Here is a 21,805-nt window from a genome sequence, read left to right as displayed (position 1 = left end):
TGGCTTGAGCCCAGGAGGTCAAGGCCACAGTAAGACATGATCCCACCATTGTACTCCACCCTGGCAAGGGAGAGAGAGAGCAAAACCCTGTCTCAAAAAGAAAGAAATTAATTTAGTTAATGTACACTACATAATAATTAACTGCTTTTATCACTGTTATAAACAAAGCTAACAAGTTGATTACTTTGTTACAGAATTATTATTTTTAAATTGGCCTGATGCTTTGTTAGCTTTTGATCTATATTAATAATGGATTTTTTTTAAATTTCCAGTTCCGAGAGTTCAGTCAGAACAAGAAACCATTTAAAGAGAGTTTTGTTCTGATTTTAACCTGTTAAATTAAAAGTCAGCAATACATTAAGAAGAAATGAGAGTGTGTGTGTGTGTGTGTGTGTGTGTGTGTCAGGGTCTAACTCTGTAGCCCAGGCTGGAGTGCAGTGGCACGATCTCGGCTCACTGCAACCTCCGCCTCCCAGGTCCCAGTTCAAGCGATTCTCCTGCCTCAACCTCCCAAGTAGGTGAGATTACAGGCATGCGCCACCATACCCAGCTACTTTTTGTATTTTTAGTAGAGACGGAGTTTCACCCTGTTGGCCGGGCTGGTCCTGAATTCCTTACCTAGTGATCTGCCCAGCTCAGTCTCCCAAAGTGTTGGAATTACAGGCATGAGTGACCGTGCCTGGCCAGTTTCTGACTATCTTACCATTTCACTCCTTCCTCACTACTCTCTCACTCTCATGCCTCTCACTCAAACTCACTCTCATTTTCACCTCCGAGTCAGACATCTTGGCTTGCACCTTCCTTAGATGCAGGCCTCACACATTTCTTGTCCACTGCCATGTGCCCAGCCCTGGCATACTGTCGGCCATACAGAATTACAGAAAAAATAGTTATTAAGTAAATTATATATTAGCTGAACAAGTCAGGGAGATTTCATATCAGGTAGAAAAACTCACTGTTTTACCTCTAAAAGTATCCCCAATCATTTGTACTATACTCCATTATTTCTTTTTGCTAGGCATATATTATGTATACCGTGTACTCACTTGTTCACTATCCTGTGAGCTGTGAGAGCCTCACGCATGAGGAAAATATCTTCCTCCTCTGCATCCTCCCACAAAGAGCCACTTCCAGGCTCCACCCACAGTGGTTGGTGATTCACCAAGTATGGCTGACTGACTCAGCACCAACAAGATACTTGCAGCCTACTCTGGACCTTCCATGGGAGAAGGGACCACACCTCACTCATCCTGGCACTTAGTCCAATGCCTGACACATTAAAGACACTCAATAAATACTGGCCAGGAAGAAAGGAAAGCAGTATGAATGAATGATACTAAAAAAATTTTGAATGTTTTATTAAAATCAAACATGAAAGTGGCCCAAGACTTTGAAGGGGCTCTCTGATGTGCACAGTGCAGTTTGCAGAAGGTGAACCTAGTGACAGCATGAGGGATGGACTGAGATGGAGACGTGGAGGACAGAGACGGGCTGATGCCGGCGACAATGGAATCGCCGACAGAAAGAAGTGTCTGTGGAACTCCTGATCATCCCTCAAGGCCCATCCGTGCCAGTCCCACCTCCACAACTGCTGCCTTTTCAGAATGCTTCTCACCTGGGCTGCCTGGAATCTCTCCTACAGCTGCCCTGGGAGGTTACTTCGCCCTCTACTGCTCAGTGAGATGGTGGCCTCTGTGGGAGCGGCGACCATGCCGAGATGTTCTTATTCCTTCCAGCACCAATGATAGCGCTGTCTCTAGGAGGCCCCATTCAGCATTGCTTGCCTGCTTTGGGCACACGGTGTGTGTGTGTTAGAGGGGGTTATGCTCATAGCCCTCTTGAAACTGAACAAATCTGGGATATAAAATGCAAAAAAAAAAAAAAATCAAACATGAAGCAAAATAAACTAGCATGCTTCTTCCATTTATTGTATCCTGCATTCACTCAACAAGTATCTATTGAACGCCTAGTTTGTGCCAACCAGTGTGCTTTGCACCAGTGATTTGAAGATGAATTACATATGAGTGAGAAAACAGGTCTGCATGGAATTTCCACTCTAGTGAGAAAGGTGGATGACACGTGTGCTAGCATTGTCCACGGGCAATGAGAAGGTACATCTCTTGCAGAGGTGTTGAGGAAGCACAAAAAAATACAGATGGGTAGGGAGGAATGAGAAAAGGAAAGAGGAGACTAAAAACTCTTTAACAAAATATATCTGCCTCTGCAACAAGAAACTTGTTAGAAAGACAAATGTACTCAGGACATCAGTCACTCCTTAAACTCATGATTGAGTGTGATGGCAAATTGTGATACAGCAAACAGATATACTTTACGCATAGCAACATCGAACACGCATCAGCCAAAACAAACCCAACATTCCCATTTGATTGACTTGTTGGACAGACTCAAATGCCCGTGCTCAAGTGTAGGCTGGGCTCCCTGACCTTGGCACTAACCACACGAGGTGTTTCAGTATGTTTCAGCAAGTTCTTAGAAGTGGTCAGCTTTTGTTTAACTTAGTTCTCACAGAGATATCTGTTGTCTTGCACTTGACACTCAGTGTAATATTTTGCACCAGGGATTCAAGCTCAGTGGGAAAGAGCAGCAGGGATAGAGGATGAGGAGGAAAGGCATCTGAGAAGTTTTCAAGGTAGAAGCACAGAAACTTAAACACTAAATAAGCTACTTGGAAAAGGAACCCAGAAGGGAGTTACAATATTGTTTTAGAATAAATTCAAGCTCAAGTGCAACTACTTTGAACATCAAGATGAGTAAGAGGAAAACCAAGGTGTTCTAGTATTTGGCCAAACACGACCCTTTGATCTGTCTCTGATAAATCCATCTCTGTTCCACATTTTTACCTCCCACAACCATAGCGGCCTGCCCTATACCAGAGGAGAAGTCATGGACCCTGATCTGTAACATGGAAACTTTATAGTTGCATTAGCAGGAAAGATGAGGGAAGACTTAAGTTTACATATGTAGAGAGAAAAATGAGTGTCTCCCTGTGTTGGCCTGTATACAAAACGAATGCGTGGAAACAAGAAAAATCAGTCTTGAAACAGAATGTTTGTTATCACCAAGCGTGTCCTTTTACCCAGGTTTTCAGAATTTTCTTTTTGTCCTAAGGAGTTACCATGTAGACATACAGAGGCAGACAGCCAAGGGTTGCAAATACAGTCCTACTACCTAGGTGGAAGCTCTGGATAAGTTACTTAACTTCCTCATACTCAGTGTTTTTTCATCTAAAGCATGTTGAGTTGGAGAGTACGTAAAGTCACCTGTCACCTATAGATGTCCAATAAATATGGATTACTTTTCTCATTCCCTAACAGAAATACCAGGTAAGAACCAAGGCTGTGTTTGCTTAGATGTTTTTTTAAAACAAGGAAGGTTAATGAGCAGTATAAGCAAGTATATGGGGAACACACCTGAAATACAGTATTAAGTAACCAAAGGTGAATACAGGACTCTCAGAGCAATACAGGAAAGAAAAATGGCACTGTTCCTTTGGGAGATACATTTCTTGTTTCATTCTCTTTTGCTCTTGTGACCTTCCTGTTCTATGGTTCTTCCACAGGCCCACTTGCTTCTGAATGCCCCAGAGCCCCAGGCTCAGCGACATCTCACGAAGAAGCTGGCTGCTGAAGCAGCTATATCCCAGCCACGCTGCTATCCTTCCACCCTAACTTCTCAGGTGAGTCCTCCCACTGGGACAACAGGCTCTTGAAACTTCTTGCAGCACATGCTGCTGCCCTTACTTGGTTGGAGGCCCCTGAGTCAGACAGACCAATACCATTCTAATTTTGTTGGTTATTGCTTTTATTAAATCCAAGATTGAGAGAAAGAGGGAAGGGTGTATATCCACAAGACTGCTGTGGCCTTCTAAAGAATTGTTCTATCTGAATGGATGTAATTACAAAACTGCTAACAAACTACATGGCAATTCACACACTCACAAAAGTTCACTCAAAAGCCTTACATCCATAATCTGTAAAATTTCTATTTGTCATAGAAAAGAGACATAGAAGGTACCTTCTTTTAGTGGTTTATCAGTCAACTAAGCTTCCAAAATATTATGTTCATCAACACATTACATAGAGGACTCTTGTATTTTCCTCATTGGCATAATATAAATAAAATATGAATAATAAGTTATTTACACTGTAATATAAATATAAATATCCATCTAACAAACATTTATTTACTACCTTCTGTGGATTAAGCAATGAGTTAGACCAACAGAAATGCATACATGGAAGAAATTTCTATATTCCCTTGAATAGTATTTATGGATATAGTTTGGATACAGATTTCATGAATATACAGTGAAATATCCTGCCATATTTTTCAAGTGCATCAGATTTAGCTTTCATAATATTTTCATAAACATAACATTTTCACTCTTAGTGCATTCTTTCTTCAAATTATTTTTGGCCAATCTCACCAAACTGCCATCTCTAGCTTTAAAAAAATGGGATTCCCCGTTTAGGATGATGTTACACTTGCTATGGAAATATTGATTCTAAAAAGAAGGACTGAGATCAGATACTGTTGGACTCAAACTCCAAATAGAAGAGAAGTACATTAATGCCAGGATGATGAATGACCTCACATGAGGCCATCCTTCTTTATAGTTTCCAAGGTAAGTTTGCAATGGTCTTTGGAGAGAAGAATGAGGAACAAGAATGGGGAAGAGAAAGACAAGTACAGTAGGAAAAAAACGTCTGTAGCTAAAATATACAGTACCTATCATTAATAAATTTTAAAAATGATTAAAACATGTTCATTCCAAAGGAAAGTAACACTTGTTAATGGGTTGCTGGGAGTCTAATGCCAGTTGTTACTTTTGCCCATAAGAAGTGGGCTTAAAGATTTTGAGACGCCATATTATCCGTGTTGATTAAATCATGGATCACTACTCAGCCATAAGAAAAAAAAAAGGGAAATCATGTCTTTTGCTGCAATGTGGATGGAACTGAAGGCCACTGTCCTAAGGGAAATAACCTCGATCTAGAAAATCAAATACCACATATTCTCATTTATAAGTGGGAGCTAAACAATGGGCACACAGAGACATACAGAGTGGAATAACAGACATTGGAGACTCCAAAGGGTGGGAGGGTGGGAGGAGAGTGATGGTTGAAAAATTCCCTCTTGGGTACAACGTTCACTATTTGGGTGATGGGTTCACTGAAAGCTCAGGCTTTACCACTATGCAATAGATGCATGTCAGAAATTTGCACTTATATCTCCTAAATTTATTTAAAAAATTTAAAACACTGGTGGTTAAAATATGTTGATATTCTCAGGCCCAGCTCCTGCCTTTTTGGCAGCCTGTATCTACAGGCTCAGCTCCAGCCTTAAAAAAAAATGTTGATACTTATGAGGAATATAAAATGGCAGCTATTGACTCGGTAAATAGACAAAGGCAGGAATATGCTAAAAATGAAGAAGGGAAGAAGATACTTGGCACTGCCTATCAGCCCATATACTCTGGCGACATGAGTTCCATGGGACTCTCACCACTATTAGCTACTGGTTTTTGAATGCTTCTCAAACGCCAGGTACATTACACGATTTACATATACTCTCATTTAATTCTCAATAACATAATGAGGGAGGTAATGTTTTCCCCATTTTATCCATTTTCTAAATAAGGATGTGAGACATAGAGGAGTGGCATGTCTAAGCTCACATAGTCAGAAAATGTAGAGGCAGGGTCTAAGCCAGGACCCAAGCTTGCTTTATGTTGCTTACCTCTGATCAAGTTTGATCCAAAATTCGAAGTACGAAATCTAGTTGAAAGGAAACAAGGGTTGCTTCAGAATATTTTCTCCATCTACAATAGTGACTCTTATTATGTCTTGGGTCTCAGACTCATAAAACAAATTTATAAAAGTGGTAGACCCTTTCCTTAGAGAAAGACATACATGTTCACTATTGTTTGCACGTGTACTTTTTAGGGATTTCAAAACTCTGCAAAACTAAGGCTAAGAAACTGTGACCTGAAAGTTGCCACTAAAGAGATACCTAGATCACAGATAGAACCTGACTGACAGGGATGGAGTGAACAGAAATGTCTCCTTCACCAAGCCAACACAGTTGTGCAAATCCTCTAGTGTAAGCAATTCTTTACAAGCATAGAATTGAACCTTAACAGGACTAGTCATGATAGACAAAGACCCAAAATTATAAAGGTACTCACAAAGAACACAGGTTACAACCCCATTCTTGAGGGACTTTTGAGTGAGCCAGATGCAGTGTGCAAGGGATTAGCAAGAATAAATGTCAACTTTACAGTTGGGCTGTGCCCCTTGGTCATGACCTTGAGACTCAAGAATTGGCTCAGACAGTTCTGAGCCGAGTAGCCATTTCACACACAGCCCACAGCCCAGCAGGTCACCGCTCTCTCACTCTGCCATCATGACATTGCCATCTGCAGCCACTGAGCTGAGATTTCTCAAGACCAAATTTATCACACCCGAGATTCCATTCTTACATAAGAATCACCTGTCGCTGATGCATAAACTTTAGCACCTAGCAGAGCCAAGGGTAAAGAGGATTTAAAAGGAAGGGGCCTGAATAAATTCAAGCAGATTTCCTCTCTGTGGGACTGAGTTTTGAAAAACCTTTGTGCCCTCATCTGCCTCTTAAAGGAGACTGTCATTTTTCTACTTTCTGTCTGCATCACTATTGTCGGGGGAATGATGCTCTCAGAGCCACAGGCAATCTGTCTTCTTGGAGGTTCTGTTCAAGCTCTGACCTTGGTTTGTTGCAGTTGATGTCTCTTCTCACAAGTTTGAGCTTGCTCTCCTCACCAGCTAAATTAACCATAAAGTACCTTGACTCACGTGACTGAAGCCTCAGAGACATCGGTAGAAGCCCGGAGACCCGCATCACTATGTCAAAGAAAGCACTTTGGATCAACGAGAAGATTCCCTTATCTTGAAACCTTGGAATGAAGGTACAGGTGTGCTGGCTGAGGGCAAAGAAAATGCCATTTGAAAGCACTGGAAGGAAGGAGAGTTGTCTAAAAAGTGGTGGGATAGGGACCACACTAGATAGTGGGAAGGATCTGGGAAGAAGGGTATTTCCTAAACTAAAAAAGGGCCAAGGGCAAGAAAGTCACCTACAGCTCTATTTAGTGAAATGTGGAAAAATTAAATTAGGGTTAACAAATATCTGAGAAGGTCTGCATCTGTGACCTTGGGCAAAGAGTTTCCTTCTCTGGGTTTCCATTTGTAAAACGTAGGAACAGAATGGAGGCTTCTTCCAGTACTAGCATGCCAGGATGGAAGGTAGAAGAAAAGGCCTTTGAAGCCAACATAATTGCTCCTCTGTCCAGAGAAATATAAACAACAATAACTCCAACAGCCTTCTGCTCTGCTTTTGAATGAGTTCTTTGCTTCTGCCTGAGAGGTAAAGCAGTTCATTCCTTGGGGAAAAGTTGAATGTGGAACGCTAGGCCATGCCCTTCTCACTTTGGTTTCATTATGTTATTCTGAATGATTATTAATACAAAGAACAGTCAATGTAAGTTAACAAGGCTTTACTGAGTATCATGTATCCAGGGCTGCAGTTGGTCCTCCAGGGTAGATGAAGAAAGAGTATGTGACATGTTCTGGGTCTTCAATTCCCTTAATATCACTTAACCTAGGTTTGTATGCCCTATTTCAAAAGCCAAGCACAAAATGAGCAAAAATGAGGCTAATTGTTTAAGTAAATCTTACTTCTCTGTATTAACATAAGCAATTGAGTTTAATGAAATTTGCTAATTTTTACGCTCTTACTAATACATACTGCACATGTGTTATGTATCTTTGCTGTGTACGTCTATGAGAAGCCTCACTTTGGCATTTATAGGGTGTGTATTGGCTTGATTCTAGTCAGATGCCTCTGGGTGAAACACAAATAAAAGTCAATCAAAAAACTTTTGACTTTTCAGGTAAACACATGGTTACACATTTTGAAGTTCCACTCAAGTGCAATCTCTATATGACCTGAAAGCAAACTAAATGAATCATTTTGTGAAAACTACTCTAATTCCTGAGTATGCACATTGGTTAATATTTTTGCATATCTCTGGAACACCAATCCTGCTTCACATTAATTACCGGCAATGTACTATTATTCTTTGATGGGTACTTATTTTTTTGATACCAAGTAAATGGTCAATTATGTCACCTTTGTCAGACTCTTTTGTTTTCCTTTGAAGTTTTCTAAAATTAATCAATCAATTTGTTGTAAATGGCAATCACATCCAAAATATGTCTTGGATACAAAACAGAACTTTTCAAGAAGTAAAGATTATCCAAATGAGGTCTTTCAAATGCAAATTACCTTCATGATCACCTGAAAGTACTTGTCTTAAATGTTCTGTATAAACATACTCTTGTTTACTTTCAATTACACGTATGTAAACACATAAGGTTGAGATAAAACATGGTTCCAGTTACATATTTCTAAGCACCAGGAATGATGCACCAAGAATTAAAATGCATTATTCTTACTTAATAACTAATGCACTATAATATACTGTATTGCTATGTTTTTCTTCCAGTACCCCAAAGCACTATTTTTGGAACTTAGGTTTAGAATCGAGTTGGATTATTAGGCTCTTCAGTACATGAAATGTCAAAGCACTTTTATTCTGTTGCCCATATGGTGAACGTAGTAAGAGAAGAGAGATAGGTATTTAGTGTGACCAACCATTCTAGTTTTCCCCAGGACTGAGGAGGCTTTTGAGACATAGCACTTGCCCTGGGAATGGCCAAGGCAAATAAGAGACGAGTTGACCACCCTGCAGGTATTATAATTCCCACTTATAATTGGAGAAACAAAGGTACAGAGAAGCAAAATGCCTTGCCCAGTTTACTCAGGAAATGACTAGCAGATGCAGGACTGAGTCCAATGTGTTCTAACAACAGCCAGTTTACAACCACACAGATCAGTACTACTTCCTCTGCACCTTGCTGTCTTCTTGAACTTTAAGAAAACCCATGTCGTCTTTTACTTTTTTGTGTGCTACCATTTCAAAAGTGCTACGTTGAATACCATGGGCAGTACTGAATGGGGTCCTTTATCTATGTTGCAAATTACTCAGGAGGAACAACATGGCCACTTTGCGTTTTAGAGAGAAGAATGAGACATTATAATTATCACAGCCCTCTAAAGCAGAGGAAGCATTAGTACAAGTTCTGTCTACCCACCAATTATCTGTTAAGACCACTAAGATCTCTCTAGTCTTGACTGGGCCAGATGTATAATTTCATGAAACAAATCAACCTAAATGAACCTCAGGAAAAATGACCAGGTAACCACCTTTTGAACCACTATATGGTAACAGCTAACATTTACTGAAGGCTTACTATGTGTTGGATGCTATGCTTAGAGCTTTACATGGATTCATTCAATTAAGCCTCACAACAATAATTCCATGAAGTTGCAATTATTGCTCCCATTTCACATGTAAGCAAAATGTAGCTAAGAGAGGTTAAGTAATTCACCAAAGTCACACAGCTGGTACGAGTTGGAACCTGGATTAAACTCCAAGCAGTTCAACTCCAAAACAAGTGATTTCAGCCACCCAGTACCTCACTTTTAATAAAAACAGCCAAACAATGTTAAATCTGTCCAAACAGTGTTCTGACTTCCAATCACTGAGGCAGTTTACCAGGGTAGATCTAAAACTAGCTAGACTACAAATTGCTGTGAAGCAAAGCAGATATGTCTGTCTACCTGTTTAGGTCAAAAGATATGAGGCTTTCTGGTCATAGATATTAAAGGATCTGAAGGGAGAGATTTTGATCTGTTGATTAATTTATGAGCCTAACTGTGCCGGGCCAAACTACTGTTATGTCTTCAGTACCCCATTTCCCTCTCTGAAAAATGTAAATAATACATCCTGAGCCTCTAAGAGAAATGATGGGGTAAAACAACAGGAAAGCACTAAGCAAACTGTAAAGTGCTTTAAAACAATTATTTCATATGTTAAGCAGCTTACAAACTAGCAATTTCTTCAAATGCCCTTGCAAAGAAAATGAGACACAGCTGCTGGGATGCTCTGCAAAGAGACGGAAATCCAGCTCTTTAAAATGTCCAAGGGGAAAACACACACTGTAAAATTACTCCAAAGATGAATTTTACAAGAAGGATGGAAGTGTCATCAAGTTTTTCCATGGTTAATTCTAAAAGAATGCCAGCATCGAAAAGATCAAAAAAGGCAGTTCTTCAACAGAAATCTGGGAAAATATTCTTTAACGACATTGCATAATAGAAATAGGAATTAAACTCACCTGAGGAGCAGAAGTGAGGAAGCCAAGTTTATGAGTTCTTCTCAGTTTTGTCCAAAGTCAAGTCTGTTGGGAATAAAAAATATTAAGAGAACTTAAAAAAGGAAAAGAAAAAAAAAAAGGAAAGTCAAGAAGGATGAGTTGTCATGAAATGCTATGAAGCTTTGAGAGTGACTCAGCATTAGCCAAGGGGCAGTAACAATTAAATGAATTTGTTGAAAGAACCCTAATAAAACTCAGTATTCCCTGTAATCTCCTAACAAGATTGCACCACTAAAGAAAATGTTAAACCATGCATTTGGGGGGCTGAGGTTTGATGAAGTTGGTTGGGGGTTGGGGAGCTCAGGGCTGAGTCACAGGCTTCTTAGAGGAAGAGTGGTTGGGTCTCTGCCCTCTTGCCTGTTTCTCTCCCTCTCTCCAAGGATTTCAGTTCCTCTACAATTAGCCAAAAGCAGCAAGTGAGCTGGCCACTGAAGGATGAGAAATTGTGATTCACTTGTAGCATAAATGATCAAATATAAAGACTGTATAAATAAGTCCTGAGATGGAGAGGGGGAAAGAACTTCTGCCACATCTTTTGCACCCACGAGAATCATCAGTGCAGATGCCTGTTTGTAGACGGAAGAGCACCTAGGCTATCCAAAATGGATGCTGAGCAGATTTTTTTTTTAATCCTCTGGGGAAATAGAAGATCACAATTCCTCTTAGTAATTTATTAGTTACTTTTTCTAGCCATTAAGGCCCATGCTACAACTACCCTAAATTTCCCTGTTCTAAACTGGCCTTGTTGGCTGTGGATGAACAAATTGTTTTTTCACTATTTAAAAATATATATATTTTCACAGAGTTATTCTTATACTAAACTCAAAATGGAAACCCAGGCAGTTCTCCTCTCCCTTCCAGGATGAGAATTCTTCACCTCTCAATCCAAGTTACAGAAAGAAAGAAACATTTTGATAATCTGGCATCATTTTTTCCTATTTTCATGGGGTCGGCTATAGACTCAGTGAAGCATTTACATGTCACATCTTTAAAAAAAAAAACTGAAAGTGTTAAAAACTGGAGCTTTGACATTTCCATAATAAGCTTTCAAAATGCTTATATTGATTTAGTTTTTGTTCTAGAATAGACTCAGGTACAAAATATATTTGAAAGTTGTTCTGCCAGCCAAACTGTTCTCCTTCATTTACAAATGAAGTTGCTCAGTGTTCAACAACTGATTGCCATGAATGAATGGGGTATGATGTCCTTCAAAGTCTCCAAAGAGCTGCTACAACTTAGTTTTCCCCTTGGGAGAAAAAAAAGTTATTTTTCTAATTGATTTTTTCTGTTCTGAATAGAAAAAATAAATTAGATCCTTCCTTCCCTTCCTTCCTTCCTTCCTTCCTTCCTTCTCTCCTTCCTTTCTTCCTTCTTCCTGTCTTCTTTCTTTCCTTTCTTTTTCTTTCTCTTTTCATTCTCTCTCTTTCTCCTTCTTTCTTTTTTCTTTCTTTCTTTCCCTCTTTTCTTTCTTTTTTTTCTTTCTCTTTTCCTATTTCTGCATTCCTACAGGAAGAGAGAAGGAATATTGTGCTTTTCATCAACCAGAGCAAGAGTTATATGAGTTTGAAACACAGCTAGTCTTTAAGGAAACTATACTGTTGTCTTCTGCAATGGGAAGAGAGCTTTTTCTCTCATGGGACAAAAAGTTAGATTTTCCTTCTGTCTTCAACCTTTATCAGTACAAAAGAGTAAACCATCTCTACACACATGTTCAGAAGCAAATCCCTTGACTAATTGCAGAGTAAGCAAACTCCTTGATTCAGAGCAAACCAGCAATGTGCATTTGAATTTAGGTTGGATTTAGATGAATAAGCAAATAACAGTATGGTGAAAAGAAGGCTGGGGACTTAAAAACTAAATCCCATGGTGACCTTGGTGAGAATTTTGCTCTTTTATGGACAGCTTAGTAGATGAATTCAGTCTTTTAATTTACTTACCAAATTGCGGAGAGCTCTCCCATTGTAGCAGTTAATCATTTCCCCCCAACTCAATTTCCTCATTCATACAATTGGATTAATACAACTTACTGTGCAGGGCTATAAGGACAAAATACGGTGCGTATCTAACATGCTTACTACAGTACCTGGCACGTAAAAGCTGGATGAATTGTTTCTTTCAATTCATTCTTTAAATTTGTTCTCGATGAAATGATGCTGGCTCTAGTAACCTTCTGTCACCCCCCGCCCACAAAACACACACACGAACCACACACACACACAGCAGCTAACTAAGAAAAGTCCCCTAATTTTGTCAATTTTATGGAATCTTTCTCAAGGAACCCCATCACCACTTTGCACCCACTACAATAACATGTTAGTCATTTACCATGGGCCATGCACTGCACTAAGTTACCTTACATGGGCAATATCATTTCATTTCCCCTACAACTCTATGAGTTCAATACTATGGTTATTCCCCTTTTGCTTCAAACTCACTTGATCACTAATATGAAAGAATCTTAACAAGCATTTTTAAAACATCTATCTTACATATTTTATTATGACAATCGACTGAATATCTGTGGCCCTCCAGTATTTATATGTTGAAATCCTAACCCTCAATGTGATGGTATTATGAGGCGGGGCTTTTGGGAAAAAATTTAGGTCATGGGGATGGAGCCTTCATGAACAGTATTAGTGCCCTTATAAAAGGGACCCCAGAGAGCTCTCTTTCCACCATGTGAGGGTACAACAAAACTGGCAGTGTAACTCAGGAGAGGAACCTACACGACCATGCAGGTACTCTGATATTGAACCTACAGATTCCACAACTGTCAGAAATAAGTGTATGTTGTTTATAAGCCACCCTGTTTATAGCAGCCCAAACTAAGATCATTACAATTGCAAAACGTTTATGCGATACCTTGTTATGTTTTGAAAATTTTGTTCAAGCAAAGCACTAAAATACAGTTTCTAACCTCCGAAAAGTGACTTTTTATATACCAGAGAAGAAACAGAATTTAGATTAAAGGGTCCACCATGTCTTTTTAAAAAATCATACAGGTGCTTCCTATCTCTGATTTAAGTTTAAGTACTTATTATAAATAAGAATAGTGGAAGCTCTTGTTTATATCTATTTAAGAATTGCAGCCAATATCTACAACGTACCAAGCTGACAACACTGGCAAGATGACAGGGGCCAGTCATCTTGTTAAAATGAAGAGCAAGAGATGGTTAAAGATTTTTTCATGGACATTAACCTATCCACATATAACATCTTAAAAAGTTACAATTTGGCACATTTAATTGGCAAATAGAAAAATTTATATATAAATATCCCTATTTTTAAATAAATCTGAAGATTAATGAAGCAAAGAAGAATGCCTATGCTTAATACAGAGATATTTACCAGGAAAAGAAGTGTCCCTAGTTGAAAAGACATTAGATCCCTATTCTAAAATCTCAATTGGTTCATGCAGAAAAACTCCTAAAATAGAACATTTATGGCATACTTTCTGTATTATGTTTGGCTGTGTTTTATTTTTTGAATAAATATTTATAGAGCTGTATACCTGAGCTTCATTTGAACAATTTTTGAGATTTTATGAGATATTGTCTCCTACTTCATGGAGAAACTAAGTGATGAAAAGGAATTTTACAGAGGGTCTCACTGCTATATTTACCCCTCTCAAGCAGCATTACTACCCTAAACATGCCTGTCACTATGGATGACAATATTCTATCTTCTCTTTGAAGCCAAATCTTCCACTTGGACATTAGATACTATGACTATTTGCTGACCCAACAAAATTGCTTAAGGAATTCTTGCTATCTTTCCTAAAACATTAATCTCTCTCTCTCTCTACTGGATCATTTCCATCAGCACATAACCATATTATAATTTCTTCTAACCAAAAACAGCAGCAATAACAAACCCCTCAGGTTCGCCTCACTTTCCCCATGTGTCTTCATCCAATTTCTTTGCTTCCTTTCGCAGCAACCTCTAGAGTTGGATTTCCTCAGTGTTTCCTATTCCTCTCCTGCCATTCCCTATTAAGCTACTTAAACCAGGCTTTGACTGTCACCATTCCACCAAATTATGTTCTCGTTCAAGTCACCAGTGATGCTCACTTGGGAAATTCAATGAGCGACTTTCAGTATTTATCATACCGGATCTGTCAGCAGCATTTGGCACTACTTCTCACTCCCCTCTACTTGATGTACTTCATTCTCTTGCTTTTTGGAACACTACATCCACCTAGTTTTTCTTCTACCTTGATAGGCACACCTCAGTCTCTCCCTGATGGTTTCTTCTTTTTTTCTTGAGTTTGTAATTCTGAAGACCCCCAGAGCTGAGTCCTCCTCTTCTCCATTTATACCCAATCACTTGATAACATCACTCAGCCTCACAGTTTTTAATCCCAAAATGTTGGTGGCTCCAACGTCTCCCTCTTTAGCCAGGGAAAAGCTGGCATTCTGATTAGCTCCAAAGATGCATGATCAACAACCAACTTGACATCTATAATTAGGTGCCTAATAGTTATTTAAATATCAGTATGTCCAAAACCAAAATCCCAATGTTCCTCACAAACCTGTTCTTCCTACAGCCATCTCAATCAATAGCACCTCAATCCATAGCAATTTTATGTTTTTAGTTGCTCAAGCCAAAACTTTGCTTTCTTTTCAACTCATACTCCATGTTCAATCTATCATAAAATCTTCTTGGATCTTGCTTTCGAAATATAGCCCTATGCAGACTACTTCTCATAACCTCTAGTGACCAACCCATGGCATAAGCCACATCATCTTTTTGGGGGGGTTACTGTCACAGCCTCCTAATTAGTCTGTTTGCTTCTATCCTAGCCCTGCTCATCTAGCCTATATATAATATACTGAAAGACCCTTGTTAAACAGTCAACTCTTCCTTAGCACCTTGAAGTGACACCCATTTCACTCAGATTAATGCCAAAGTTCTCTATCAGTAATCTACAAAACCTTATACAGCCTCACCCTTGCCTTTCTGTTATCTCTCTGACCTATTATACATTCCTTCTGTCTCTTTGCATCAGCCACACTGGCCTCTTTGCTGTTCATTAAATGTGCCAGGCAGTCTCCTGCCGTTGGGCCTTTGCTCAGGCTGTTCTCGCTGCCTGTGACGTTCTTTCCCAGATATATACTTATAGTCTCACCTGCCTCAGATCTTTGCTCGATTGACACCCTATTTAAAATTGCAACTGTGCACATAGTCCTCCTCTGCCAGCACACCCCCGTCTTGAACCTAATTACTCCGCTTTAATTTCCTCTGTTCCATAGCATTTACTATTAAGAATATAATATATTGACTGATGTACTGTTTACTGTCTACCTCCCTATGCTAGAATGTATATTCTGTAAGGGCAGGCATTGATGTCTGTCTTGGTCATGTCTTTTTTTTTTTTTAAGTCCCTAGAATAGTGCTTGGCATAGAAAGTCACTCAATGGGTGTTGAACTAAATTGAATAAAATGGGCTTCCAGAAAAAGAGCCAGAACTGATAATATTGTACCTATATGAAATAAGAACTTGCTTAAAAGAACTTGATAGAGAATTGCTGTCTAGTGTCTAATTAGATCACAAAGCAAGAAGGTAGAATGCCTGAATACATGGCCTGTTTGCTGGAAAAGAGATGACAACCTGGAATGCCACCTCAAAGAAAATGAAACATATCTTCTCTCTCTTTTTTTAAATATTCCGGCAATATATTTTAGGATGACTCCAGAAGGAGCTTGGAACAGACCACAATAATGTATCCTAAAGAGTCATGAAGGAGCTGAGCTGAAAACTTAACTTTAAAAAAAACCTCTGTCACTCTTTATCTAGGGTTCATTGTAGTTTTACACAGACACCATGACCCATAGATGTCTGCCTGTGGCTTGTGCTATCGATGCCTTATCTAAGTCCTATTTCATTAAATTAGTCTCAGAAAAGAGCAGCAGTAACCATGGAATGTTTCTTTTTACCAGCCTTGGCAATCTTAAGGAAAATCAAGTAGCACAGTGTTCTCAATGTGTAGACCTTGTCCTGTGGCATTAGCACCACCTAGAAACTGTGACAATTGCAAAATCTTGGGATCCACCCCACCCCAAATTAGAATTTACAAAATCAGAAATCTTAAGGGTAGTACCCAGCCATCTGTGATTTAATAAGTCCTCCAGATAATTTTGATGCTCACTCAGGTTTGAGAGCCATTGAGGAAAGAGAATTGTTCATTTACAAGTTTACAATGATTTTCTTAGCAAGGCAGTCTTAGAATACAGACTTCCCCCACTGATAAATGCAATAAATTTGCTCAGTTATCCAGCACCCAACAATGACTCAATGGACTTCTCTTTTTGCACTAACTTTTGTGAAATAGTCTTTCTGGGCATTCTGCCTCAGATTAATGAGAAAGTGGTATACTGCTCACATACTCCAGAAGCCTGACTTAACTAATTTCATAATGCTCTAAGCTGCTTGGCTCCAGGTTCTTCCTGTTAAGATTTATGAATCCAGATTATAACAGCATTTCCCAACATATCTTCAAGTTGATGATTTCGTTTCAATGGTAAAGTTGACCATAATGGAAGCTGAAGTAAAGGGAAAAGAGAACAGATATTGAGGGTGTGGGAATTTGTCAAAAATGACTTACTAACTAAAAATATTAATCCAAAAGTAGGTCACCAAGTGCCCCTTTGCTTTGATTATTCATATAAAACCCATTAGTCTGTAAATTATTCACTTAAAAACTAGAACTCCATCTGGTCTGTGAAGTCTAAAACAAATATTCCTTAAGGCCAAATTTCCTAGTACTCTCGCATTCCCATTAAAGGTAGACAGAGATCCCATTTAAACGATGACATAACAGAAACTCAGAGACTTAGCTAAGGTCACATCATGATGGACAAAGTCACAACTAAGGGACAGATTTCTTGAATTTTCTTATAGATGTCAATTCAGTGTAATCAATATGTATTAAGTACCTGCTCTGTGCCAGACTCTGGATTAGGGGATGGGGGATGGGGATATATACTTTTCTTTTCTTTTCTTTTTTTTTAGACAGAGTCTCACTCTGTCTCCCAGGCTGGAGTGCACTGGCGCAATCTTGGCTCACTGCAACCCCAGCCTCTGGGTTCAAGTGATTCTCCTGCCTCAGCCTCTGAAGTAGCTGGGATTGCAGGCATGTGCCACCATGCTCGGCTAACTTTTGCATTTTTTTTCTTTTTTTTTTTTAGTAGAGATGGGGTTTCACCATGTTGGTCAGGCTGGTCTTGAACTCCTGACCACAAGCAATCTACCCGCCTTGGCCTCCCAAAGTGCTGGGATTATAGGCATGAGCCACGGCACTTGGCGTAAATTTCTGACATAGTGTCTGCCTTTAAGGAGTTCAATGCAAGAAACCCTATCTCCCTGATTATTTAATATCTTCCTTTGGCTGACTTCAAACTCCAGTGACGTAATGAAGGGAATAGTAACAATTGTTTATTTTTACATTGAAGAAATCATGTGACAGAAAGAATTTCAGCAGGAGGAGAATCAAGGTACTCACACTGACCACGCACTATTTAATCAAGGTACTCACACTGACCACGCACTATTTAATCAAGGCACCAAGATGTTCTACATCTTGGTGATGAAGAGATTAAAAGTGCCCTATTGTGGGCCATTAATATTTCATACCAGAACACAATGTAGAGATACCATGTGAGAAAATGATGAGCTTGTAGAAAAGGCAGTGAGAATTGGAGCTCAAGGTCAGAGAAGAATAAAGGCTAAGTATGAACAAGTCACATTTTACAATTTAAAAATAACATGATGTTCAGATATATTCCCAAAACAAAGGCATAGTAGAACTGGTCTGCACTCCTGCTATTCCCTTCATTATATGAGTACAAGGTCAAGTTTGGGAGGTCTACATTTTTCAAAACACTAACACTGCTGCTTTAGCAAATGTTCAGGTTAAGGCAATAAACTTGTGTGGCTGAGAGCTGGAGGCCAAGTTCTGGTCTCCACTCTAACACTTACTGACTTTATAACAAAAGGTAAGATTATTTTGGGTGGTAGAAAAGGTGAAAAATAAGACAACTGCAGGCAGGATTTTATAAGGAAATTAAAGTTTTCCATAAAGCATTAAAAGCTACAGAAATATAAGGTCATATTTATTTAATCACCATTTTAAGCATCTGTAATATACTCTGAATGGCAACACGTCCCGGGGATACCCAAATGCATATGCTGTCATCACTTAGCATCCATGGAGAACTGGTTCCAGGATCCCCTGCAAATACCAAAATCTGCAGATGCTCAAGTCCTTTATATAAAATGGTGTAGTATTTGCATATAACCTAGGCACATCCTCCTTTATATTTTAAATCATCTCTAGATTACATATGATATCTAATAAAAGGTAAATGCTATGTGAACAGTTGTTATGTTATATTGTTTAGGGAATGACAAGAAAATAATCTGTGTTCAGTACAGACACAACCATCCTTTCTTTTTTCCAAATGTTTTTGATCCAGAGTTGGTTGAATCCCTAGATGTGAAACCCATGAATATGAAGGACCAATGGTAACAAAGTGTTGGCGTTTTTTATTCTATTACTAGAATAGCTGGGAAACATCCTTAGAACAGTAGCCCAAAGTGACTTGAAGTGTGGAAAAAAAAAAAAAAAAAAAAAAAAAAAGGATATAAGAGAGTTTTTTGAGCAAGTTTAGATTACTTGATGGGAAATTTTTTTTTTTTTTTGAGAGGGAGTTTCGCTGTTGTTGCCCAGATTGGAGTGCAATGGCACGATCTCGGCTCACCGCAACCTCCGCCTCCTGGGTTCAAGCCTCAGCCTCCTGAGTAGCTGGGACTATAGGCGCACGCCACCACGCCCAGCTAATTTTTGTATTTTTAGTAGAGAGGAGGTTTCACCTTGTTGACCAGGGTGGTCTCGATCTCTTGACCTCGTGATCCACCCGCCTCGGCCTCCCAAAGTGCTGGGATTATAGGCGTGAGCCACCGAGCCTGGCCTGAAAAAATTTTTTAAATGGATATAAGAGAGCTCTTTAAGCACGTTCAGATTGCTTGATTGGAAAAATAAAAAGAAATAGGGAAGGTAGCCTCTAATAACTTAAACAAATTTACAGTATCATTTTAAGAAGAGCTTAGGTCGGCCAGTATGAAAGCAAAGAAAAAGAAAAGTTAGCCTCAAGTCATAGCAAAAGTAGAAAAAAAAAGATTTGGAAAGAGATTAGGGAGACTTTGATTTTTCTGGAACACTTGAGCTAGTTATTGAGAGAAAAAAAAAAAAACCCTGTCGAGTTGCTCTGCTGAAAACCTTTAGAAAGTTATTAGCTAATTCTCTTTCTCAATGAGTTTAAAGATATGACTAAAAGTGGGTGCTAGAATAGTCATTTTCTTGAAGCTCCACTTCTAGAACTCTGAATGGCAATGAGGTGGATTAAAAGTCTGTTCTCTTCTCCCTCCCTTATTTGGCTGGCATGTCTAATTCCAAATTGGAAACTCATAGACATTGCTATGAAATGTATCATAGATCATGACTCACTATGAAAAGGACAAGTGTGCAAGTTGCCTTACCAGTAAAAAATCCTCTGCCTGTCCTCTTTCTTCCTGGGACAAGACTTCAGTTATTTCTCTCTGATTCATATCCTGAGGAAATCAACATGATACAAAATGGCTGTGTTCAATTAAAAAATGTCTCCAATCCACACTTTAAAAACGTAAGCTCTTTTCAATCCAGATATGTATTATCTTCCTGAGAAAGTCTTTTCCTTCAGAAGAATTTGGTGCCGTATAAGATAGGCAAAACAGGCAGAATGCCATTTCTGCACTGAAAGTTATGCATTTAGCCAACTTAATCTACAAAGTGCACCTGCCGTGGCAACGGATTTAAAAAGATGGGAATTAGTAGGAGAAAGAACTATGGTTTAATGGAGCCTGCCAGCATCAGGTATTCTGGGTATCTTCAATAGTAATATTTAACATTAATTGAATGGTTGCTAGATATCAGGTACCATTCTAAGTTTTCCTTGCATTATTTCATTTAATCCAAACAAGTTCATGAGATAAACCCTATTATGGATCCTAACTCACAGATGAGGAAAATGAGACTCATCAGAGGTTAACCAATTTGTTCAAGATGAGGTAGCAAGTAGCAGAGATGGGATTCAAACCAGAACTGTCTGACATCAGAACTTAAACTTCTAACCATTCCTCATCTAGTCTTTTAGGACAAAGTAGATACAAGATCCCCACTGTGTATATGAGAAAATGGAAACTCAGAGAAGATAAGAAATTTGATTAAGAGCACAAAGATTACTGATGGTTTTGGCCTGGGCTGTGAGCTCAGGTCAGGAGGACTCCAATGTTCACTTTCCAGTCATATCGATAGAAAACCTAGGAGATGAGCAGATATCCTCACGTTCACTCCATGTAAATTATTTTTAACTCAAATAAGAAAATGTCCATTCTGTATAAAACTCTGTGTAAGTCTTACTACACGTAAGACTTTGAAGATAGTACGAAAGAATTAAGTATATTGTACCTGCCTCTGATGAACTTTAAATTCTAGTTGACAGAGAAAACACACAGATGAATAAACCAAGATCAGTTGCAAAGTATTGCGACAACATAGGTAAAATAACATCCTATACATTAAATAGATTCAGAAGAAATGCTGGGAGAAGCAATGATTAGAGAAGAAATTTGATCAGGAAAAGCTTCCTAGAAGAGGTATAACATGATATGTATGATGAATAGAGTCGACCACATTGCCTGACTCCCTGACTATTTTGTGGGTAGAAAAAAAAAGATACTTTAGAGAACCTACGAAGAGAAAATATGATCTTAGTATCTATGAGAAAGGCCTGATGAAAGATATGGCTCACAATTACAGAGCCATGGAAAGGTTAAAGGACAGGGAAAGATTTCTCTGTGATTATAGTTAAAACTACTAGTGATTACACTTTCCCTTGGCTAATAGGTTTCCATAGGGTCCCATCAAACACAAACAATAATAGTTATAAATCAAATCTACACTCATTCTTTATGAAAAAAGGCAAACGGGCAGAGGAGAGGGAGAGGAAAAGTCAATTTCAACATTTTCAAGGGATTTTCCATGAGATCTAGCCAGTCTAATAGAAAAGAAAATTTAATTTCTGAATTAATTTTAGAAATAGAGATTTTCTAGAGGAATGAACTCAAATGCTGATTGCTTATTTCACCTCCCACCTCCCCAGCAAACCCCTAATTTAATAAAGAATGGACTATTAAAAAGAACCCTTGGATGATAAGCATGTATTCCCTATTTATAAGATGTATCTAAGCTATGTTCAATTTTTTTCAGTCTAAGGCATGGACTTCAGCCTTCAATAGGACTATTTACTGAGACTTCTCTAAGAACATTTCTTATTACCTAGAAGCAAGAAGTATTCAAGGTGTTAATGAATATTACTAAATAAAATAGTTCTAAATTCAAACAACTTTAGAAAAGCTGAATTCAAATGTT

At 38.7% G+C, this 21,805-nt stretch overlaps 1 long non-coding RNA gene across 18 annotated transcripts in view; it reads right to left on the bottom strand.

Annotated features, from left to right (window-relative positions):
* LOC116556129 overlaps positions 1-21,805 on the bottom strand; it is a 384,428-nt gene that overhangs the window by 143,095 nt on the left and 219,528 nt on the right. For 14 of the 18 annotated variants that reach the window (XR_004270837.1, XR_004270836.1, XR_004270838.1 and 11 more), the window contains 2 exons: positions 19,876-19,947; positions 10,299-10,361 (listed from right to left, as the gene is read on the bottom strand). This is a non-coding gene — a long non-coding RNA (uncharacterized LOC116556129). Of the gene's footprint in view, positions 1-10,298; positions 10,362-16,743; positions 16,832-19,875; positions 19,948-21,805 lie in introns of all 18 variants that reach the window. The other 4 variants (XR_004270847.1, XR_004270849.1, XR_004270850.1 and 1 more) reach the window with 2 other exon arrangements.

This window comes from Sapajus apella, unplaced genomic scaffold (genome assembly GCF_009761245.1).
Source record: "Sapajus apella isolate SASKATOON/1434 unplaced genomic scaffold, GSC_monkey_1.0 scaffold16, whole genome shotgun sequence".
NCBI lineage: Eukaryota > Metazoa > Chordata > Mammalia > Primates > Cebidae > Sapajus > Sapajus apella.
Note: the sequence above shows the minus strand (reverse complement) of the source record. Positions and strands in the feature narration are given on the sequence as shown.